Source organism: Pleurodeles waltl, chromosome 12, assembly GCF_031143425.1.
Source record: "Pleurodeles waltl isolate 20211129_DDA chromosome 12, aPleWal1.hap1.20221129, whole genome shotgun sequence".
Lineage (NCBI taxonomy): Eukaryota > Metazoa > Chordata > Amphibia > Caudata > Salamandridae > Pleurodeles > Pleurodeles waltl.
The window spans coordinates 324,024,229-324,046,113 of record NC_090451.1 but is presented as its reverse complement, the minus strand read 5'-3'; positions in this window follow the sequence as shown (position 1 = coordinate 324,046,113).

The window sequence follows — 21,885 nt, the reverse complement described above, 5'->3', positions numbered from 1 at the left end:
CCACCTCCCTCCTCTTCCACTAAGGCACTCTGCTCAATGAAGTTCCAAAGACGTGTAGGGAAGTCCGCAAATAAATGCACCTCCCAATCAAACTCATTTTTTAAACCTAGCAAGGATGAAAGACTGAGTACACACTGCATAATTCCAACCTGTGATTTGCAGGTTGTGGATGGAGTCTTGCAATAGGTGCATTAACCTAAGGTGTCACATACTAACAAAATCACTACTTAAAGCACGCATTTCTTTTGGTTCTGATTTATTCTAAACCAAGGGATTTTTAAATCAAATTTAATTCACAAAATATCAATAATGCCATTTAAGATTTGCAAAGCAGCTTCTAGACATAATGGGAGGCTCAGGAATTCTATGTTTTAAAAAATGCCCAAATGTTTCTCATTTTATCTAATCAGGAAGTTAGTGTGTAGTGTCCTTTTTCGGTACTGCTCATGTTATTGTACATTTATTACCTACTTCAGGGTGCTTGGTAAAGCTATCTCTGCAAATAGAACCTGTACAAATTCCCTGTTTGTGGAAGAAAGGAAACGTTCTTCTGTGTCAGTTATAACATAGTTAATATCTCTTTCAACACCTTCACAGGACATGAATGATCTGAGTGCCCAGGCAAGGCAGTAAGAAATAGAAGCAAACTGCTGCTAGGCTGCTCAATAAAAGAGATTTACAGCGTGGGGCAGGCCCTGCGGCTGGGCAGATGATACAAGTTCACGTCTTCGCTCTGGCTGGGTCAGCAGGGGACTGATGCATTGCGAAGGCGCCGTGCCTGAGCGCTGTGGTGAGAGAGCAGATTTATGCTTCTCAGATCAGGGAGTTAGCTAGTCTCTGAAACGCGCTTGAAACAATATGCCCCCATCAAATGTCACGCACCGGAACACTTTTTTCCTTTTATATTTCGTTTGGAATGCTCTGTGCCGTGCTGGCATCCGAAGAACATGGCGACGTTTTCTATTCTTGTCGCTGAGCAGAGTGTGGTGAGTACCAAGAAAGTAGCCAGGACAAATAAAATGCCCCCTCTCCCCCACCTTGAACCATGACTCAAATATTTTAGCGCGAGCCGAGCACATAAGGCAAGTGAACCCGTAGTTGGTCGAGGAATTGCTGACGAAGGAATTCTAAGAGTCTTGAATTGTTTCCCTTCCTTTTTTCCATCCTTCTTTCGAATATTTTCCATGTTGCTTTCATCCATTCATTCTGTCCATCCTTTCTGTACTTCTATCCATCCGTCATTCTGTCTTTTCCATCCATTCCTCTTCATCATCTTTCTAGTCAACCTACATTCTTTCCGGCCTTCTTTGACTTTTTTGTGTCCATCCATCAATCCATCCATCATCTTATCTTCTTTCTATCCGTCACTATCTTTTCTGTCCATCTGTTCATCTTTTCCACCATCCTTTAATCATCAGTCCTTCTCCCCATCATCAACATGAAAGGAGACATAAGCAACAGCCTAAATGTTTCATGTTCGATATAGCTGCTCAGTGACTTCCACTCATGCTCAAGCTGCTAAATCAGTGCTTAATGACGCCCTATTACCTTTTTTGCTGATACAGGAGACATGTTTAGCTAAATGAAATGAGTGCTATGTTGCCTTTCCCTCAGTCCGGACCTAAGACACCTGTCGCCCCCCCAGAACAAGCTTATTTTACATCAACTGATGCTTAGAGGTACACACAGGTCTATACAATACAAGTGTCCAACCTCCAAGCATAGGTCAGCTTCGCCCTCCAGCTGAAAACTTTTGAAAAGCCTTTGAATCTTAACAAGCAATAGCAAAGCCATTAGATTTCGCCTTTGTTTTTTCTTTCTAACTGGATTCTAAAATATTAGAAAAATGCTATAATAATGATTGTTTTACATATGATAAACTGTTATTGTTTATGTTGTGATGTATGTTGATTTAATAAACAACAACATAAACAACTATTAATGGTTTATACAATTTTAAACAATAATTATTAAAACATTTTTGTAATATTTGTAATCCAGTTAGATAGAAAGAAGAAACAAAGACGAAACGCGTTGGCATGACGGCATGGGGCGAAAAAGAAGAAGACGGCAGTGAAGACAGAAGACAGGAAGAAAGAAGACAGCAGTGAAGAAAGACGACAGAAGACGGCGTGTGATAAAGAAGAAAGAAGATGGCATACAGTGAAAAAGAAAGAAGTCGGCATGAGGTAAAGAAGAAAGAAGACGGCATTGATGAAAGAAGATAGAAGAGGCAAACGATGAAGGAGAAAGAAGATGGCAGCAAAAAAAGATGACATAGAAGACGGCATGGAGTAAAGAAGAAAGAAGACAGCAGTGAACAAAGACAGCGTGCTGTAAAGAAGAAAGAAGATAGAAGTGAAGAAAGAAGACAGAAGATGGCATGCGGTGATGGACAAAGAAGACAGCAGAGTGAAGAAAGAAGACGGCATGCAGTGAAGAAAGAAGACAGCAGTGAAGAAAGACGACAGAAGATGGCATGCGGTGAAGAAGAAAGAAGACGGCATGCGGTGAAGAAGAAAGAAGATGACAGCGAAGAAAGATGACAGAGAAGATGGCAGCGAAGAAATAAGAAAGAAGAAGGGCAGTGAAGAAAGAAGACGGCATGTGGCGAAGAAGAAAGAAGATGGCAGCAAAGAAAGAAGACAGAGAAGACGGCAGCGCAGAATGAAGATGTCAGAGAAGAAAGAAGACGGCATGCACAAAGAAACAAGAAGTGTCTTCAGCACAGGGCCGGCTTTAGTGCTGGTGGCGCCCTGTGAGACAATCTTTTTTTGCACCCTTTCCCCATGACCACCTCCTTGGATTCTCTCACTACCACATGGCAAATGTACCCATAACTTCTCCATAGCTCCCCTTCCACATATATTTATTTGTTTTAAAGTGCTTCTAAAGGCTGGCTTTACTAATCCACTCAGCTATCCACGTAAAATATAAGTCTGTTCTTTGCAGCTGGCATAATAGCCCTCTCTGCTACTTTATGGTGAGTCAAAGCTGCCGCTAGACAAAACTCCCATCTCTCTCCCTAGCAGGAACATTAATCACAAGATGTATCTTGACATTTTAAGTGCTTCCTGAAGGCTGGACAAACAAGGAACTTTTCAGCTGGTGCTTTTAAGTCACAAGTTTTGTAAGTTATTGCTAAACGCCTCACCCCCTAAGGTCAGTGCCCCACAATCCAGGTCAGCACCCGGTGCGGCTATACCACCCTAATGCCTGCCCTGTTTCATTGTTGTAGCCAGAGGAAGGACACTGTCCAGCGTCCAATGTCAAGTTACTGGGAGGAGTACTTGGCCAATAAGGAGCACGTAAATCAGAGGGATGTTGGACCAAGCCAATGGTAAGTTCAGGTAAGTAAGGGGCTGGTTCTAAGCCCCTTTTATTTTTTTTATTTTTTATTCACAATATATTTCGTAGGCAGCGCGCAAGCGCACATGCAGGCGAAACCTGAAAAAGGACACTTGGGTGAGTGAATGACAGGTGGCTTGATGCACAAAGGCATGTTTCATTGTAAAACATAGTGTATTTTAATTTGTAATTGCAAATACCAATTAGCAAGAAACAACATTACAATGTGACATTGAAAAATTACCATTGCAAATCACTTTTCACACATTGCAACCCCTCACAATTAACAAAGAGAAAGTGACAGCAAAGAGATGTTTTTTTCTCACCTTGCAACTAGCAAGGTGCTACAGAAATGCTCCTTAACTCCTCTTATTGCCGCAAAACATGGATTTTATTACAAAACACGGAGGCTCCTAATATGCTTTAATTTGAACAGCAGCCAAGAAAAAAACTACAACTCCCAGGATCCCTAGCTGGGAAACTACAAAAGACATGTCATAAAGAACGAACCAATCAGAACACCAAGTCAATCAATCAATCAATCATGACATTTATACCCGTTAGGGTTTCAAGGCGCTGGAGGAGCTGCTATTGGTCGAAGAGCCAGGTCTTGAGGAGTCTCCTATAGGTGAGAAGGTCTTGGGTCTGCCGCAGGGGGGTGGGGAGGGGGTTCCAGGTCTTGGCGGCGAGGTAGGAGAAGGATCTGCTGCCAGAGGTCTTGCGTTGAAAGCGGGGAACGATGGCGAGGGAGAGGTTGGCAGAGCGGAGTTGGCGGGAGGGGACGCAGAAGTTGATTCTGTTGTTCAGGTAGGCGGGCCCGGCGTTGTAGAGTGCCTTGTGAGCGTGGGTGAGGAGCTTGAAGGTGATCCTCTTGTCCACGGGGAGCCAGTGGAAGTCTTTCAGGTGGTGGGAGATGTGGCATCGGCGGGGTACGTCGAGGACCAGTCGGGCGGAGGCGTTTTGGATGCGTTGAAGTCGTCGGTAAGTAAGTATAAACATCTTGACTGAGAGCAACAAGTCCTCTTTTCTTGCTGCTCGCAGTCAAGATAAGTACTAGTTTATTATTTCTACTGTTTAACAGTCATTTCTAGAGGGTAGCGCTCTTACCGGCGGTTTTCTTTTGTGAAGGCCAGCTGGTGCTTCATTTCTTCTGCGTATTTCAGCCTTTTTCCCTTGGGGTTCATCTAAATTCCTTTTGTTTGTGTGTTGCCGAGGCTCCGTTTCATTCGGAGTGCCAAAGCACGCCCTCCCCCTCTCCTCTGTAGCATTTTTTTGTCTGTCAGAATTACTTCCTGAATCTTTGACTGAGAAGATTTAACCCTTTCTAGTCTCAATTGAATTTTGTGTTGAGTCACAGGAGTTGGTTATTTCTAACCATTATTTTTCTGGTTACAAAATTATATTTATTTAAAATGTACACTATGGAGAGTTATTCTGAAGATGAAGAAGCCCAAATATTTAAGCACAATTTAGATTCTTTTATTGAGGACTCAGTCGAAAAAGCGGTTTCTAGTTCCATTTCAGATTTTTCTAAGTCCTGTGAGGCCTCAGTTAAGAAATTATTGACCTTGGATGCTTCTACTTCAACTTCTAAAAAAAACAAGAAATGAAGGACAGACAATTTGGCTAACAAAATGATCTGGTCAGGGCCTGTGGAGAAGAGGCGTAAAACTTCTGTAAATGAACTGGGAGAGTCCTCTAAAGTTGTGACTTCTAATTCTAATTCTAATGAATCTATTTTAGATTTATCAGGTCAACCGATGTTTGATCCTGCACTTATCCATCACCCAAATTCCACTGAGTGGGCGCCCTGCGAACATGTTGCATCATATGTCTCCAATAAATTACGTCAACCTTTAGACAAATTGGCTCCTAATAGATTAAAATCAGAATGTCCCAGGCCTTCTCTATCTAATAATATTTCATCCACTCCGGTGATTGACCCTAACATGCTAATGTTCTTTACTAAATTTGGCAAGGACCCCAAGAAAGGTGTGGACAGGGCATGGACTAATTGTCAAGACAGATTGTTGGATCATTCTGGTCCATTAATGAGAATCTTGGATTTGGCTCAAGAAGCCAGAATGGAGGGTACCAAAGTCGACCCAGTCATCTTATCAAATTGGGCCCGAAGGGCTATTTGTCTTTTAGTAACACTAATGCTGCCATAGCGCAGGAGAGACGAAAGAGTCTCCTGTTAAAAATTGCTCTGAAACAAAGTAACCTTGCTGCTAAAGAAATGGGACAGGACGCTAATGGTTTACTTTTTGGGGACTCCTTTATTAAGGAGCTCAGTAAATATGTGGCCACCTTTACGTCCATTGATAAGGCGCAATCGTCCATGCAAAAGATTTTCCATTCTCGGGTTTTTGGCAGGGCCGGCAAAGGCAGGAGTCGCTTTGCCGGCCGATTTGGCCACAGAGGTGCGGTCAATCAAAACAGAGGCTCTGTTGGATACCCGCAAGAGTTTAAACCACAATTTTATCCCCAAAAGAATCGTTCATTCAGACGTGATTACAGATCTAGAGGCTTCCAGAACTCAGGTAAGAGATCAGTCTTTTGGTCCATTGTTGGTGGGAGAACGGACAGGTTTATTTCTAACAAATTGGCAGAAGTTAACGGCAGATCCGTGGGTGTTGCAAACTATTTCACGTTATTGCATAGAGCTTTACTCCACTCCGGTCCAACATTGCCTGCCAAAGCCATTGTTTTTTTCCAAAGAACAAGAAGATCTTCTCTCCCAAGAGATTCACTCCCTAACTCACAAACAGGCTATAGAAGTTTGCTCCCCTCATCCTTTAGGTTTTGTCATTACTTTATTTCTAATCCAAAAAAAGAACAAAAAATATCGTCCAGTGATAAAGTTGAAGTTGTTCAACAAGTTTGTAGTATACCATCATTTCAAGATGGAAACTATTCTTCATCTTCGAGACTCGTTATTGGAAAACGATTGGATGGTTCGTCTAGATCTCCAAGATGCATATCTTTCTATTCCAATCCACCAATCTTTAAGGAAATTTCTTCAATTTCAGTGGAAGGACCAATTCTTCCAGTTCAAATGCCTCCCCTTGGGTCTTGCTTCAGCTCCATGATGTTTTACCAAGGTGTTGAAGCCTGTGGTGACACATATGAGAGCTCAGGGTGTCAGGCTTATGGTTTATCTAGACGATTTTCTCATTTTGCATCAGGACAGGTCCGTTCTCACAGATCAATTAGAGAATTTTGAATCTCTCCTCCAAAGCCTGGGTTTTCTCAGAAACAAAGAGATGTCGAATCTCATTCTTTCTCGTCAGATGGAATTTCTAGGTTTTCTTATAGACTCAATCAAAGCCACCCTTCAACTTCCAACCCAGAAGATTTCTCACATAAAAAAGAAATCCTTTTGGTTTTGAACAAAGCTCAGCTTACTACCAAACGTCTAACTCGCATAATCGGTCTTCTAGCTTTGTCTATTCAAGCTATATTTCCAGGTCCCCTTCATTACCGTGATCTCCAAAGGTTAAAAATCCTACATCTTTGCAAAGGTTACGGGTACGAGGACTTGGTCTGTCTGGATCACGATTCTCGTATCGAACTCCAATGGTGGCTCGATCATCTAGACGCCTGAAACGGCAGAGCAATTTTCTCTACAGCACCAGATCTTGTCTTAAAATCCAATGCAAGTCGGACCGGTTGGGGAGTAAGATGTAGTCAGTTTTTGACTGGAGGTCTATGGTCAAAAGAGGAGTTGTCGTTGCATCCTTTGCGATCCAAACATTTGCCAAAGACAAGGTAAGTAATTCTATTCTCCTCCGGATGGACAATCTATCTGAAGTCCGATATATAAATCATCTAGGAGGCACAAGGTCAAAACCTTTGGCCGAGTTAGCAGAGTTTTGTCTCCAGAACCAGATTTCCCTTCAAGCAGAATATCTTCAGGGAAACATGAATACGATTGCAGATTGGTGTTCCAGATATCTGCGGGATTCCAGTGATTGGCATCTTCACCCTTCTGTTTTCAGAAACCTTTCTTCCAGATTTGGTCCTTTCTCTGTCAACCTTTTTGCCTCTCATTTGAATACTCAGCTCCTTCGGTTTTACAGCTGGAGACCGGACCCTCAACCGTTAGCTACCAATGCTTTTCAACAGGATTGGTCCAATCAAGCGAATTATGACTTTCCTCCCTTCATTATGATATTCAGAGTCTTGGTGCACATCAGACGCCAATCTACAAGGATTTTGTTGGTCACCCCCTTTTTGGCAGGGTGATTAACAAAATCCTTCAGCCCTTTAGTTGTTAATAGATTTTCCAATTCTCCTTTCTCAATTTCCCTCCTTCCTTTTGAATCCACTCGGAATGCCTCACAATTTAATAATCAATCAATCACTTCGACTGGTGGCTTGGATGGTTTCGGGTCTTCCTGGAGAGCCCTAGGAATTTCGCAGGAAGCTGCAAGTTTCATACATCAAGCCTGGGCACTGGGAACAACCAGGGCCTACAAGTCAGTTTGGTCAGTATGGCATAATTGGTGTTTGGACTGGAGTGCTGATCCCTTTTCAGCAGATGTAGTTCTGATTGTCAATTTTTTAGCCTCTTTGGCAGCTCAAGGTAGAGTGTATAGAACTGTTAATATGTATAGGTCTGCAATCTTTGCTGAACATGTTTGAGTTAACAATAGACCGGTCGGTGAACATCCATTAATATGTCACCTTTTAAAGGGAGTACGTTTTTCTAAACCTCCTTTACCTAAGTATAATTCTATGTGGGATGTTAATGCTATTCTACAATTTTTACTTACATAACAACCTAATTCCCTTTTATACCTGAAATTCTTCTCTCTTAAGCTAACTATCCTCCTTTGTTTAGTATCTTTGAAATGTATTTCTGATGTTAGAGCTTTAGATGTGTCATCTGTCCAATATACTGCTGCAGGTGTTTTCTTTCAGGTATGAAGAAGACCAAAAACTAATTTGATGTCTGTATTTTATCTGTACTTCCCAGATCATCCAAATCTATGTGTGGGAAGTTGTTTGAGAGAGTATATTTCATGAACAAATGATTTGAGAAAGTCATCTGAACCTCAACTCCTCGTCTCTTTTAGGTCCCTGCATAACCCTGTTTCTTATACCACCCTGGCCCGTTGGGTAAAATGGATCATGAATCTGGTGGGTATTGACATCTCTGTTTTTGGTGCTCATTCCACCGAGGAGCTATGGCATCCAAGGCCCTTTGGGCAGGATTGAATTTAGCTGACATTCTCAAATCGGCTGATTGGTCAAATGTTTCAACTTTCAGAACGTTTTATTGTAAACCAGTCTCTCATGTTGCCAGTTCGTTAGTTTCTATGCTTTGCACTAGCATAATCAGAGCCTCCGTGTTTTTTAATAAAATTGAGATTTTCTTAACTTTCAGTGAAAGAAAGTCTTGATTTTATTAGAGACACAGAGGCGAGTATTATCCCTCCTCTTTCATTAACCCTCCCTTTTTTCTTATCAGGTACATTGTGTTAGCTCCGGATCTCGACGAAAAGACTTTTAACGTTATCTACCACCCGGAAGGTTTTTTCACCATTGTTTTAGCTTGTTTTATTTTGTTCCTCATTTTTCCTTTATTCAGAGTTTATTAACTGCTCTGCAAGAAAAGATGACTTGTTGCTCTCAGTCCAGTTGTTTATACTTACTTGGTGTCCTGATTGGTTAGTTCTTTATGACATATCTTTTGTAGTTACCCAGCTAGGGATCCTGGGAGTTGTATTTTTTTTCTTGGCTGCTGTTCAAATTAAAGCAAGAGAAGAAAGCATAATACTTGCCTCCGTGTCTTTAATAAAATCAAGACTTTCTTTCACTGAAAGTTAAGAAAATCTCCATTTAAGTTGGACCTGGTACCTCTGGGTCTGAGAGCTGGTAGAAATTAAAAAAGGACTTTGAAACGATTTCCTATTGGGCTCTCTATTCATACCATTAACTTTGTTGCAGTCAAAAACATTGATTGATATCTGAACAATTGAATGTAAGAAACGTTAAGGTGTTTTACTTAGTCTTGCATTTTCAAACAGTCTTAGGTCCATATGTATAATTATTCCAAACCTCTGCAAATCGCATTTAGGTAATCACTATTTGAATGTATGAAACTCCATCAGTTTCATTCCACATTATGCCAGTGGCAGGCATCATGTATGCCAACGGGGCGTTACCCCGTGAGGAGGCCCAATAAAATGGTGAAGTGAAATTTACAAGGTTTTACTGCACCATTTTTTGCTTCTTTTTTAATGCCTGCTGAGGACGTGTTAAAATGATGCACCCATTTAAATCAATGGGCCTCCTTGTGCTTTGCCACACTAGCATCAACATTTCTGACCCTAGTGCAGCAAAGCAACACAATAGAATCAATTATTTTTGATGCTACAGGCCTAACGACCACCATGATGCACCGTGTTGTAAATATGGCGCAACTATGGTGTCGTTACGTGGTTGTAGGGGCACACAAGAAAAGTGGCGCATCGGGGCCAATGCACTACTTTCTTGTAAATATGCCCCATAGTTGCTTCAGTCATAGTGGTGTTTTTAGACAAGAAGGTTCAGCTTGGTAAACTGTATTAATCTGATGAGTTATTCCTATACATTTTGCATTGTTACAGCAACACAACACTGTCCACATACATTAGGGAGTTAACCTATAAAATCCTATTTTTCACAGATATGATTCATTCATATTGTTAAACTGTGGGACAAAACATAGAAAATGCTAAAAAGGAGTGGAGCCAGCCATCAGCTAGACCATATTTACAAAGCACAGAAATCATAATCCTAGAACTCGAAAGACTGAAGTGAGGGTTCTTACTATCACAGAATACCTGCTTGCCAACAAAAAGTGACTGTCGCTACCCTTTGAAACGTCCCATGTCTGTGGGATATGGCAGTCTTTACTTTCTTGAAGAGCAGGACTTCTGATCTTGGCTGTGCCTGTCTATTTCAAACACTGATATGTCACACGTGTCCAAATGTATGCATTCCGAGTAGTAGTAGTTTCCAATAAAGTTTAGTTGTAGTAGGCTTCCAGTGACAAGTAGCTCTTCAGCCTCTAAAAATAGAATGTGTTGTTCAAATATTGTAACAAATCTTGGTTATATTGAGAAATTGTTTGCTTTGGTGTACAGGGTGTTAGAACCTTTAACACCCAAAGGGGCATATTTACAAGAAACTGGCGCATCAGCATTGATGTGCCAGTTTTCTTGCATTGTCCCTTCCCCACCTAACGACACCATGGGTGCGCCATATTTATAATACGCCACACCATGGCGGTCGTTAGGCCAATTACTACTGTGGTGCTTTGCTGCACTAGTGTCAAAAATGTTGACTCTAGTACAGCAAAGTGCAGGTAGGCACATAGGTTACTATGGATGCATCATTTTTCACACCTGCTCTGAGCAGGTGTTAAAAATGATGCCAATTATGGCTCAGTAAAATTTTGAAGATTTCACTGCACCATTTTTAAGGCCTCCCAATGCCGGAACACCCCCCTTGCATACATAATGCCTGACGCAGGCATAATGTGGCGCAAGGTGATGTAAAGTGTGCAATGCAAGCATTGCGCCACTTTGTATATAGGGCACGACAGAAATGCCTCCTTAATGCCACATTAGCATAAAAAATGACACTAATGTGACGCAAAGAGGCTCTAGGGGCTTCTAAATATGACCCTAAATGTTTAAGAAAGCAAACAGTGAATAATTAGACGCATTTTACTGTGAAGTTTGCCTAAGTCAAGTAATCAAGCCTGTTGCTGAGTATTCAGTATTACAGCGCTTAAACGAAAACATAAAAAAATAGAGACCCTGTTTGGGCTCGTGGATGAGGTGAGCTTGTGGACAAACCACACCCACCCTTTCAGACTTTGCATCACATGTAAGCCGATGGTTGCTCATTAAAGTGCCAAGTTGCAACCCTTTCAGCGCACCAATCAAGTCAGATTTGTACTTGTTCACTACGTGCAGTCCACCATAAGGTACGTTGCTCAAAATAATTCAGGGAATTTACTTTTCTACAAATCACTTGCACATGTTACGATTATTTCGTTCATTCCCTAAACAGCTAACCATTTTGTAGGTCTACGGATAGAAATTACAAGGCCTTTTGGTCTAAAGTCAGAGATTTTGATCTCACCGTGCATGAAATGAGGCTGGTGCTTTAAAAAAACATGTAGTGACAGTTGTGATCTGGGCTTCGGAGAGAGTGTATTCCCTAGGGCAGTGCCGCATCCGCGCGAGGCTGTGCAGGGCCAGGCCTTGGCAGTGACCGCTCGAGGCTGCTAGCGCTGAGGGGGCCGACAATGGAGGCGAGCAGCTTTGACATCCGAGACCTACTGCTCTCACTTTAGAGCATGTTTTGACTTCTGCTAATCACTTCATTGTTGCTGTCGGGAGAGGCAAATTAGGGAACAAGGTGCTCCCAATTTGACCCCATTGATCTGGTGCCAGCGGGTCAGGTGAAATACTACTGTGGCCTGAGGAGCAGTGGAGTGAGAATTAGCCGCACACAATCAATTACCGATCCTAGTATGAATCTAGAGGCTACTTACCTCACCCTGTAAATACCATTACACAACCAATACTTTCAAATCCCTTCGTAGGCTCTTACTTATGCAGGGGCCAGAATTTACGCTTGACTAGTGATAAAGCCACGCTTGACTAGTGATAAAGCCATAGGAAACAAAGGTGAATGGATAAAACATGCCTATTTTCACTAGCCTCTGGACACTAGTTTAATGTTTGGGTGCCCTAAGAATCACATACATGTCCTAACAATGATTTCTTCGGAAGAATTGCAGTACATAAAAGCATTTTATGTCAGCCTCTTTATGTCAGGTTCAAAAAGATCTGCATTGGAGCACATCTGTACATTTCTCAGCATCCTTCATATGTTCATATACAACTGTGAAGGTCTGATTATGTTCATCTGAAGATGATCCAAGTTTCACCATGATTTCTCTAGTTCTACTCTTGGTGCCTGTGGGATAACATGGCCAGTGTAACTCAGATGTTCTTAGCCATCTCCTAATTAGGACAAAGCACATAATTATCATTTGCATTGCGGTTAGACCTGGTATCCTTGGTGTGGTTTTCCCCTAACTTTTGTGCCTGCAACTTTTCTGTTTACTGACTTAATGTTATGCTGGCTTTAGGACTCTGTACACTTTACCACTGATAACCACTGCAAAAATGTGTGTGTGCTCTCTCCTAAAAACATGGTAGAATTGGCTTATACCCAAATGGCATATTTAATTTGCTTGTAATTCCCTAGGAAAATGGCACTACCTGTGGTCAGGGCCTGCAAGTTAAATGCTATTAGTTGGTCTGCAGCACTGATTGTGCCACCCTCTTATGTAGCCCTTTAAACATGCCTAAGCTGTAATTTCCAAACCGGAGTATGTAATCAACCAGTTCATGTTTGGTGTCTTTGAAATTGTAGTGAAAAATTCTATCTTATGATGAGGTCAGAATTTTTGTTACAATTCTGAAAAACCTTAAAAAGTTGCTATTTTCCTGCCTTAGCATTTAGGTGGTCAATAGGACCTTGGCGGTCCTGCCCCGCCATGCCTGCGGTTGCGGTCAGACTGCCGACAGCGTGGCGGTGCAGGACTGCCAAATTATGACGATGGGCAGTGAACTGGCTGCATCTCAGCCAGTTCACTGCCTGTACCGCCAGGGCGGTGAGTCCGCCTGGCTGAAGGATGACCACATTCGACCCGGCGGTGCACTTAACACCGCCGATGGTATTATGAGTATCCTCTCCGGCAGGGATTCCGTGGTGGCAGCCCCACCATGAAATCCCTGTCAGAAAGGATACTGGCGACAGGAATACTACTTCCTGTTGCCACAACAGGACTCTCCCAACCCCCTTCCATGTAGGAGGCCCCCCACCCACGACCCCATCAGAAGCCCCCCCAGCACCCCAAACAGTGACACCCCCTCCCCTGGTCCCCATACTGCCCCCCTGACCCCCTCGATCCCTGTACCTACCCCCACCCCCTCGTTCCATGCACACACTCACACACCACACTTGCGTACATACACGCGCACATCCACGCTCACTCATTCACACACATATACACATGGCCACGACACCTCCCCACACCCACTTACAGGCATTCACACAAGCACACAGACACTTGCACACACACATGCACACAACACTCAACATCCCCCTCCCCTGACGGACGATCACCTTACCAGGTGGTCGCTGTGGTCATCCGGGAAGTAATGGGGTCCAGGGAGATTGCTCCACCTCCAGCGTATCACCAACACAACACCACCATGCTGTTTACAATGTAGTAATATGGCAGGTGGTGTTGTGGTGACATGGTGGTGGCGGCGGAGCAAGCTTCACTAGACAGCCGACCGCCAGTATGGCTGCTGGCAGCTTCCCTGCCAAATAGTGGTGGAGAGAAGCCAGCAGTCATAATATGTCAGTCTTCAGACTGCCAACACAGGCCGTCATATCGCTGCGGTGACTTCGGCTGTCTAGGGAATAGACCGCCAAAGTCATAATAAGGGGCTTAGTGTCTGTAGGAAGCTGGCCTGGTGTGTAGAAAGCAACTATCGTGTTATCACCTTATACTAGGTCCAGGTATCCCCCATCAGTGAAGTGTAGGCAGCGGCTAGGAAGCCAAGGCTCTCTAGAGGTAGCTGTGGATGAGCAGCCAAGACTTATCTAGGAGACGTAAAAAGGTTATGCAATACCACTACAGTCACACAGCACTTACACACATGAAAAAAATCACAGTGTTACAAAAATTAAGGTACTTTATTATAGTAGCCCAAATACTATAGACAATCCCCCAACTGGCGGTAAGTAAACACACTATTACATACACATTAGAAATCAGCAAATTGCATAGAAAGTAAACGGAATTGGTAGAAGCAATAGTAAATAGTGAGGGCCTTATAGGAAGGCAAACCATATACTAAAAATGTGGAATGTGAAAGGAAGTCCACCACCCAAGGAAGTGGAATCAGTAGAAGGGAGCTGGACGAACAAGGAACCTCAAGAGATGAGTACCAGAGTGACCTCCAGCCACCAGGAGAGCAGAGGTAATTACCTGGTTTTCGCCAAAACCAACAGGAGGACTTTGGAAAAGCATTGTGCAAGACCTAACCAAGGCTGGAAGGACCCAAAGGTGGATCCTGACAGAAGAGGACCTGAAGGGAAAGGGACCAAGTCCAGTTTGAGTTGGCGTGTTTGGATGTGGCAGGAGCTACTACCCACCCTTCTGTGGGTGCAGGACCAGGTTGACAGTCGATGAAGAAGGTCAGCAGTACGACACAGGAGCAGAAGAGGAGTTCCAAAAGTAATGCGCATGATGTCCATCATCAGCGGCCATGATGCAGTCAGTCAGTGGTGCTGGAAAATCACCAACAAGCCTTGGCAAATGCAAGAGTCAGAGAAGAAGATTTTGCAAGACTAAAGAGGACCAGCAAGGTCTAGGGAACTCGACCCAAGGAGGAGAGTCCAGGGTCACCCTCAGCAGCTGGGAGACTCATAAGAAGAGGAGGCAGCCCCCACAGGTGACTTACGGGCAGCAGGCACAGGAGACGCAGTGAGGTCCACTCAGCACGTATGAAGAAGTGTCCAACGTTGCTGGAGCAGCAGGCAGGAGACCGCGTGTTGTAGGAAAAAGTGCTGGAGTCTGGGACTACACGGAGTCTGAAGATGCCGTGTAGGAGGAACAAACAAGCCTTGGTAGCTTCAAGAGTCACAGTGCACAGGGTTACTGTCCTGGAAGGAGAGGCAAGGGCTTACCATCTCCCAAGTTAGATAGCTGGTAGAGAAGACCGAGAAGACCACTCCAGATCACCACCTGTGATGCAGGATCCACGCAGCTCTGGAGGAGAGAAGATCCATGCAGCTGGTCATCATTGCAGTTGGTACCTGCGGATGCAGGGGAGTGACTCCTTCACTCCAAGGAAAACTTGTTACCCTCAGAGGATGCACAGCCAGGGAAATGTTGTAGTTGCTGGAAGGAGCTGGAGAAACAATGTTGCAAAGTGGAGTCATCGTTGGAGTTGCAGACTGTTGGTTCCTCGAGGGTCCAGTTGCAGTCCCAGTTGCCAAAAGATGAAGTAAACAATGCAAAGGACTCTTGCTGGAATCTTGCATGTAGAATCTGAGGATCCACCCAAGAGGGAGACCCTAAATAGTCCAGAAAGGATGATTGGTTACCTAGCAGGGTGATAACCTATCAGGAGGGGGCTGTGATCGGCCTGCTAGGACTGCTACTTTGCTGAACTACTGCCCTGAAGGGCTGCTGCCTTGCTGTGCTGATCTGCTGCCTTCTGCCTCTTTCCTTGGTGAGAAGGACTGGACTTGCATCTGTTGAAACCAGGACCCCGTAGTGAGTCCAAGGGCTTGTTGGCTGGCCTCCTGAATTGAGCCTCAAGGACAGAAGGCTCAAGCAACCTCGATCACAGACCCTACTCTTACAATTGTGAGGCTAGGCTGCCAAGTGGAGACATCCCAGTCCTGGACCCTTGGAAGTGGGTCCAAAGTGTTCCACCAGCCTGTGTGTATCCTGTAGAATCTTTGCATGTTTTCTGCTGTGTGGCTGAGCAGAACCGACAGTTCGCCACCACTGCGTGGATCGTCCGAATCACAAAGACCTGTATCTCAGCCTACTGCTTCATCGGAACTGCTACTGCTCAGTGGAGTCTCGGCACAGGCCCTCATAACCCTTGTCGATGGCGGCCTCTACGACGAGGTCAGAATCCGCATCCCAGCCTCTTAGCTCCTCTGAACTGATGCATTGCCCTGGCTGTGTGATGCATCCTTAATGTTGGACTTTTCAATTCAAGCCCAGACCTCACATCACCACCTTGCTGCATCTCAGAACTGATGAACCGCTTCAGCTGAATAATTAATCTTCAACACATACCCTTGCAATACTCCGCAATACCAGGATTTTAAGGTACTTTGTTCAGTGAGGCCTAACTGGAGCCCCATAACTGGCTTGTGGTCTCTTGTGATCGGCCTGAACTTGTGACTTTTACCCAGTCCGGTACAGCCACATATCCACAGTTGGCGCATTGTGCTTTTTGCCCCTTTTTTCACTAAAATCTTTAAACTTGCAAATCTCCGGTTCTACTGCTTGGAGTTTTGTCATTTTGGTCTTGTTTTATTTATTAAAAAATACTCTATTGTCTAACCTGAAAAAACTGCATTCTGATACTTCTATCAAGCAATCAGTAATTGTAAAGCTCAGCTACTCATCCGTGGGGGTCTCATGGTCCTGGGGGGGGAGGGGCCTCATCCAAAGAGCCATTTCTTGAGGTTCTTCCTTAAGATGGTGAGCGACGGGCTTTGTCTGAGGTGCAGGGGAAGGTTGTTTCAACTCTTTGCTGCAGTGTAGATAAAAGATCGTCCTCCAACAGTGGTTTTGCAGTGTGAAGGATGGTGGTCAGGGCCATCTGGGCGAAGCGGAAGGGTCTGACAAAGGTGTGGAAGGAGACGCTTTGGTTCAGGTAGGCTGGTCCTGCGTTGTGTATGGCCTTGTACGTGTGGGTGAGAAGCTTGAAGGTGATTTGCTTCTTGCCCAGTAGCCAGTGGAACTTATGATCTTCATGTGTCACACAGAAATCAGCTGCACACATTTAATTCATTGAAACATATAGCCTTGGATATAGCCTTAAAAATCATAAAGGAAAAAATGGCATGGTCAATCTCTGATCTGAAGTATTACAATAAAAAAAACATTCCAGTTCTTGACACTGTGGCAGTCAAATGCTAGACAGACCATACAGTAACAGAATGAGTCTTTTATCATAGTTCCATATGTTCATAAGCATAACAATCTTTTCAGCCCATTACTGTCCTCCTGTCCTATTATTGGTAGTAAGCTTAATTGCTTGTGAAGATAACTATGTTAAAAAACAATGCACAGGCACAAAGGTATGTTCCTGACAATTAAAAATTAGTGCAGGCAGAAAATAGGCCCTCATTTTGACACTGGTGGTCCATAGACCGCCAGGTCCACGGTGGTGGTCTCACCGCTGATGGGCCGGCAGTGAAGACTGCCACATTATGAGTGTGGCGGGTTGACCTCTGCCAACTCGCCACATCCCTGTTTGTACAGCAAGGGCAGTTGGACAGCCGGGCCGGAGATTAGCATCTCTGACCCGGTGGTCCACTGAAGAGCGTGGGCGGTATAACGAGTCGGCTTTCTGCCACGGTTTCCGTGGCAGTAGCACCGCCATGAAAACCGTGGCGGAAAGGCTACAGGTGACATGAAATTTCTTTCCTGTCACCGGCAGATCACTCCCACAACCCCGCAAACCTAATACTCCCCACCCCCCTTCCAGAACAGCATACACGCACACACACCCCGCATACACTCATTCACCTACACTTACATACATGCATTCACTCACATGCATCCATACTCACATTCACTCACATGCATCCATACACGCATTCACACAAACATTCCAGCACACACTCACTTCAACAATCATACACGCATTCGAACACCCATACACATACGCATAGACACATGCATTCAAACATCCATACACACACACATACACACACGCATTCAAACACCCATACACACACACTTTCAAACACCCAAACACACACGCATTCAAACACCCATACACACAAGCATACACAAACACATGCACACTTACATTCACACACGCAGACAACAGCCGTGTACATACAACAACCCCACCCTCTCACCCCCCTCCCTTGTCGGGCGATCAACATACCTTGTCCGGCAAGGAGCTTGTCTGGCAGTGAACAGGAAAAGGCGCTTCTACCGCCAGCAGTGCCTCACCACCAGGACACCGCCAGGCCGTATTACAGGTCATAATACGGCTGTCAGATTCCTTTTGACGGGGTGGGGCCAGTGGTAGAACCGCCCTTGCACCTCCGACTGCAAGCACGACTACTGGAGGATTTCCACCCAAATTGTGGCAGAAATCCTTCAGTACTTGTAAAATGGTGGTGGACTTCTGGCACCCGTGATTCTGCGGACTTCTGAAAAGACCGCCAAAGTCATAATGAGGACCATAGTGTGATTCCATCATTTGCATGAGAATGTGGCCAAATGAGGAAATATCTTTCTTGTTTGCTGATGCCATATTACAGACACAGTGGCACAGACAAACATGCCCTTGAAGGACCCCCTAACTGTGTGCCAAACAAGATATTATATGGATTTATTGCAGGCCATTGACACTGATGTAGCAAAAATGTTATTACTACCTTTGATGTCACAGTAATCATCTATATGTGACAACATTAGCATTTTGTTAATTGGAGCACTAATTCATTCATCGTAAAATGGCGCACTAAAAGCCTATATTAATGTGCATTCACTGTAGGTTACTAGACTAAAGTGTTGTGGCATAGCCCTAAAACTTCATGTATAACAAATTAATTCAATTCTATGTGATTTCTCATCATGTTAATTAATAGTCTGCACTAAAATGACAGTGAATTTCAGAGAGTAATGTTTAAAATGTTACATGCAAAAGTCTGGTGACTTTTAGTTAAAGCAGTAGTTAAAGCAATGTAGTAACAGAGTTATGTTGTTTCAAATGTACTGTAAAATGAACACTGACAAAGCTTATTAATGTTGAATTTATCATTTTAAAATGCTATATGTGCATTAGTTGCATAATGAATGTGCCATATTAATTCCCTTTACTTAGCCTAAGTGAGGCCTGCAAGGTCCTGTTTCCTGACTGTGCAGAAAATGTATAGTCATTCTTATTAATGTGACCTGTCCTTTAGACTTCGTTCCTATTAAATGTAAGGTTTGTAACAAATACCCTACTGATTTACACATAGTGAGTCTGAGAAAGTAACCTTGAGTACAGTACATTCAGGAACTAAGGAAACGGACTATGTATACAATTACTTCAACCCACACGGATGTGTTAAGATACGTGCCTTTAACATGTTGCTATTGGAAATCTTCACTGATGTTGCAGTTCCATGACACATGATGAACTTTATTGGACAATTACTCCTTGTGAGTCATGGGAAGTGATGGATGAGCGTGCCATCTTCCACTTTGGACTTTAATATACCTTTCCATAGTTGGACTTCAATCAGTCTGCTCCTTTCTACCCTTCTGGCTGGATCTCCTTGGACTCATAGAGGTACAGACCTCTCTACCCTTAACGTTTACGCCAATGCTTTGCTGACACCTAAAAAAATTGTCCCCTGACCCAAAGAAGAAGACTTCTGACTGAGCCTCTGAAATGCTGACGCCTTCCCTTTTTACCTAATTTTGCCTACTTTGCTTACTTACCTTTTGCCCCAGATGTTATTTTTTCAAATTCACTTTGTCCTTTTTCTTTTTGCTTTTTGTCCATTCGCGTTTTAGCCCAACACATATGAACCTGTGACTTGCTAATCTCTAGGGATTTCCCTTTCCCTAGCTAGCTAAGTTTAGATGACTTTTAAATTGCATTAATGCTTTAAAAAACTGAACAGTAGTTGTTTTCTATTCATCAGGTTATTTTGTTGCTGTTTTGTATTTTCATTGGCAAATGTTTAATTCTTTTGATGTTAGTTTGTTTAAATCTTTTTCCAACACCTCGCTCAATCAATAGTGATTCTCTCTTTATAACTTTGTTTTGAGAATTGTCTACATGACTTAGGGGCTGAGCTGGTAATAAACTCCTTAACTTTATTTCATTGTGTGGCCACATGGATCATACTGTCATTTGAAATTGATTTATTTGAAGGGATCCTGATTGAACTATATCTCCAACCCTTCACGTTTGGTGAAAACTCTCCAGAAATATTGTATTCATATGACTACATTTGGAAATATTATATTTACAGATACTGTTGAACCTTGCCCTTTTGGCAGGTTCATCCCCTGACATTTGCCTCTTTCCTCCTATTTTTCTAACCTCTCGCTGTTGGCTCTAGGACTCTGAGCACTTTACCACTGCTGATCAGTGCTAAAGCGCGGGTGCTTTTCCTTCTAAAGTTGGTATGATTGGCTTACACCTAATTGGCATATTTAATTTACCTGTAAGCCCCTTGTACAATGGTATCTCCATAACCAGGGCCTGTAAATTAAATGCTACTAGTGGGCCTGCAGCGCTGATTGCGCCACCCACTGAAATAGCCTCTCAAACTGGTCTCAGGCCTGCTAGCGCAGGGCATGCATGCACAGTTCTCTGCCACAGGTACCTGGCATCTAAATTTACTTCCCAGGCCCAGAACTCCCTTTTACTACATGTAGGTCCCCCCTAAGGTAGGCCCTAACTAGCCCTATGGACAGGATGCTATGTATGTAGAAGGCATGACATGTGCCTGGTTGTGTGGCCTGTCCTGGTAGTGACAAACAGCCTATTTGGTTTCTCACTGCTATGAGTGCTACCTTCTCATAGGATTGCATTGGAAATGCCCTGCCTTGTGTCTTGGGGTTACTGTCTGATTTATGATGGGTAGCGTAGGCATGTTTGGTATGGTTGTAATGGTAGTGAGAAATGCTGCTTAGGGGTGTAAGTGTTTTTTTTTAATTACTATTACAGAAATGCCACTTCTAGAAAGTGATCATTTCTATGTGCTTATGACTCTGGTGTATTGCAGCTTGACTCCAATCCACGCCTGGGTAGAGTGACAGTTGGGCTTTGTGCATACTTTTCAGAAAGCCTGTAGACGGGGAGGGTGGAGGTGTCACAGAGGTGCATCTGCATACTGAACAGTGTTCCTGGGCTGAGAGAAGGGAGAGGCAGGGTACACCTGCATTTGTAAAGGCTGTGCCCTGGCCTCACATAATAGAGCCGTTTACCCCCAGCTGATGTTTGGAGTGTGTGCTAGAGGAGGGAGGGGGCACTCCCAGAAGCAGGTGTAACTGGTTGGAACCTCCTCTCCCCTTCTTTGTAAACACACTGTAAAACTGAGCATAAGTACATGGTAATTTTCCCCATAATTCAGTGACATTTTGCAACTTACTTGGAACTGGATGCCGAATGCTGGAGGGACTCACCAGGAGCCGCCATGGATCGCTGCTGCTGTGCTGACCTGTGATCTGCTGGATCACTAGGAGAGACTGACATCTGCTTGCATCCCCCTTGCCCCAGCCTGCTGCTGGGCCCTGCCACCTGTCCGAGGAGCACCCCCTGGGGGCACTAACAAGCACTCACTGGAGTCAAGTCACCGCTGCAGCCCGGGAACCACGAGGAACACTCACGCACCAGGTCGGGTGGGGGCGAGTGATGTAGGACAGCCCCAGGAGAGAGAGAGACCTCATTGGAGGTCCCCTTTACCCCCAGGGCCACCCCAGGGCCCTCGCGGTGGAAAGGAGGTGCTCGGGGCGGGGGAGAGACATGTTGACCCCAGAGTGTGAGAGGCAGCCAAAGCCTCTCCTCTCCCATCGGGAGGCCAGAAAACCTCATTGGAGGCCACACCCGGCAGGACGATTGTGCCCATAGTGCTTTGGCCCCAGAGAGGTAGGGCACGGGTGAGTGAGGGTGAGTCCCTCTCCCCCGGTCACTGCATTTGGAGCTTGAATGCTCCTATAGTGTTTTACGGCCC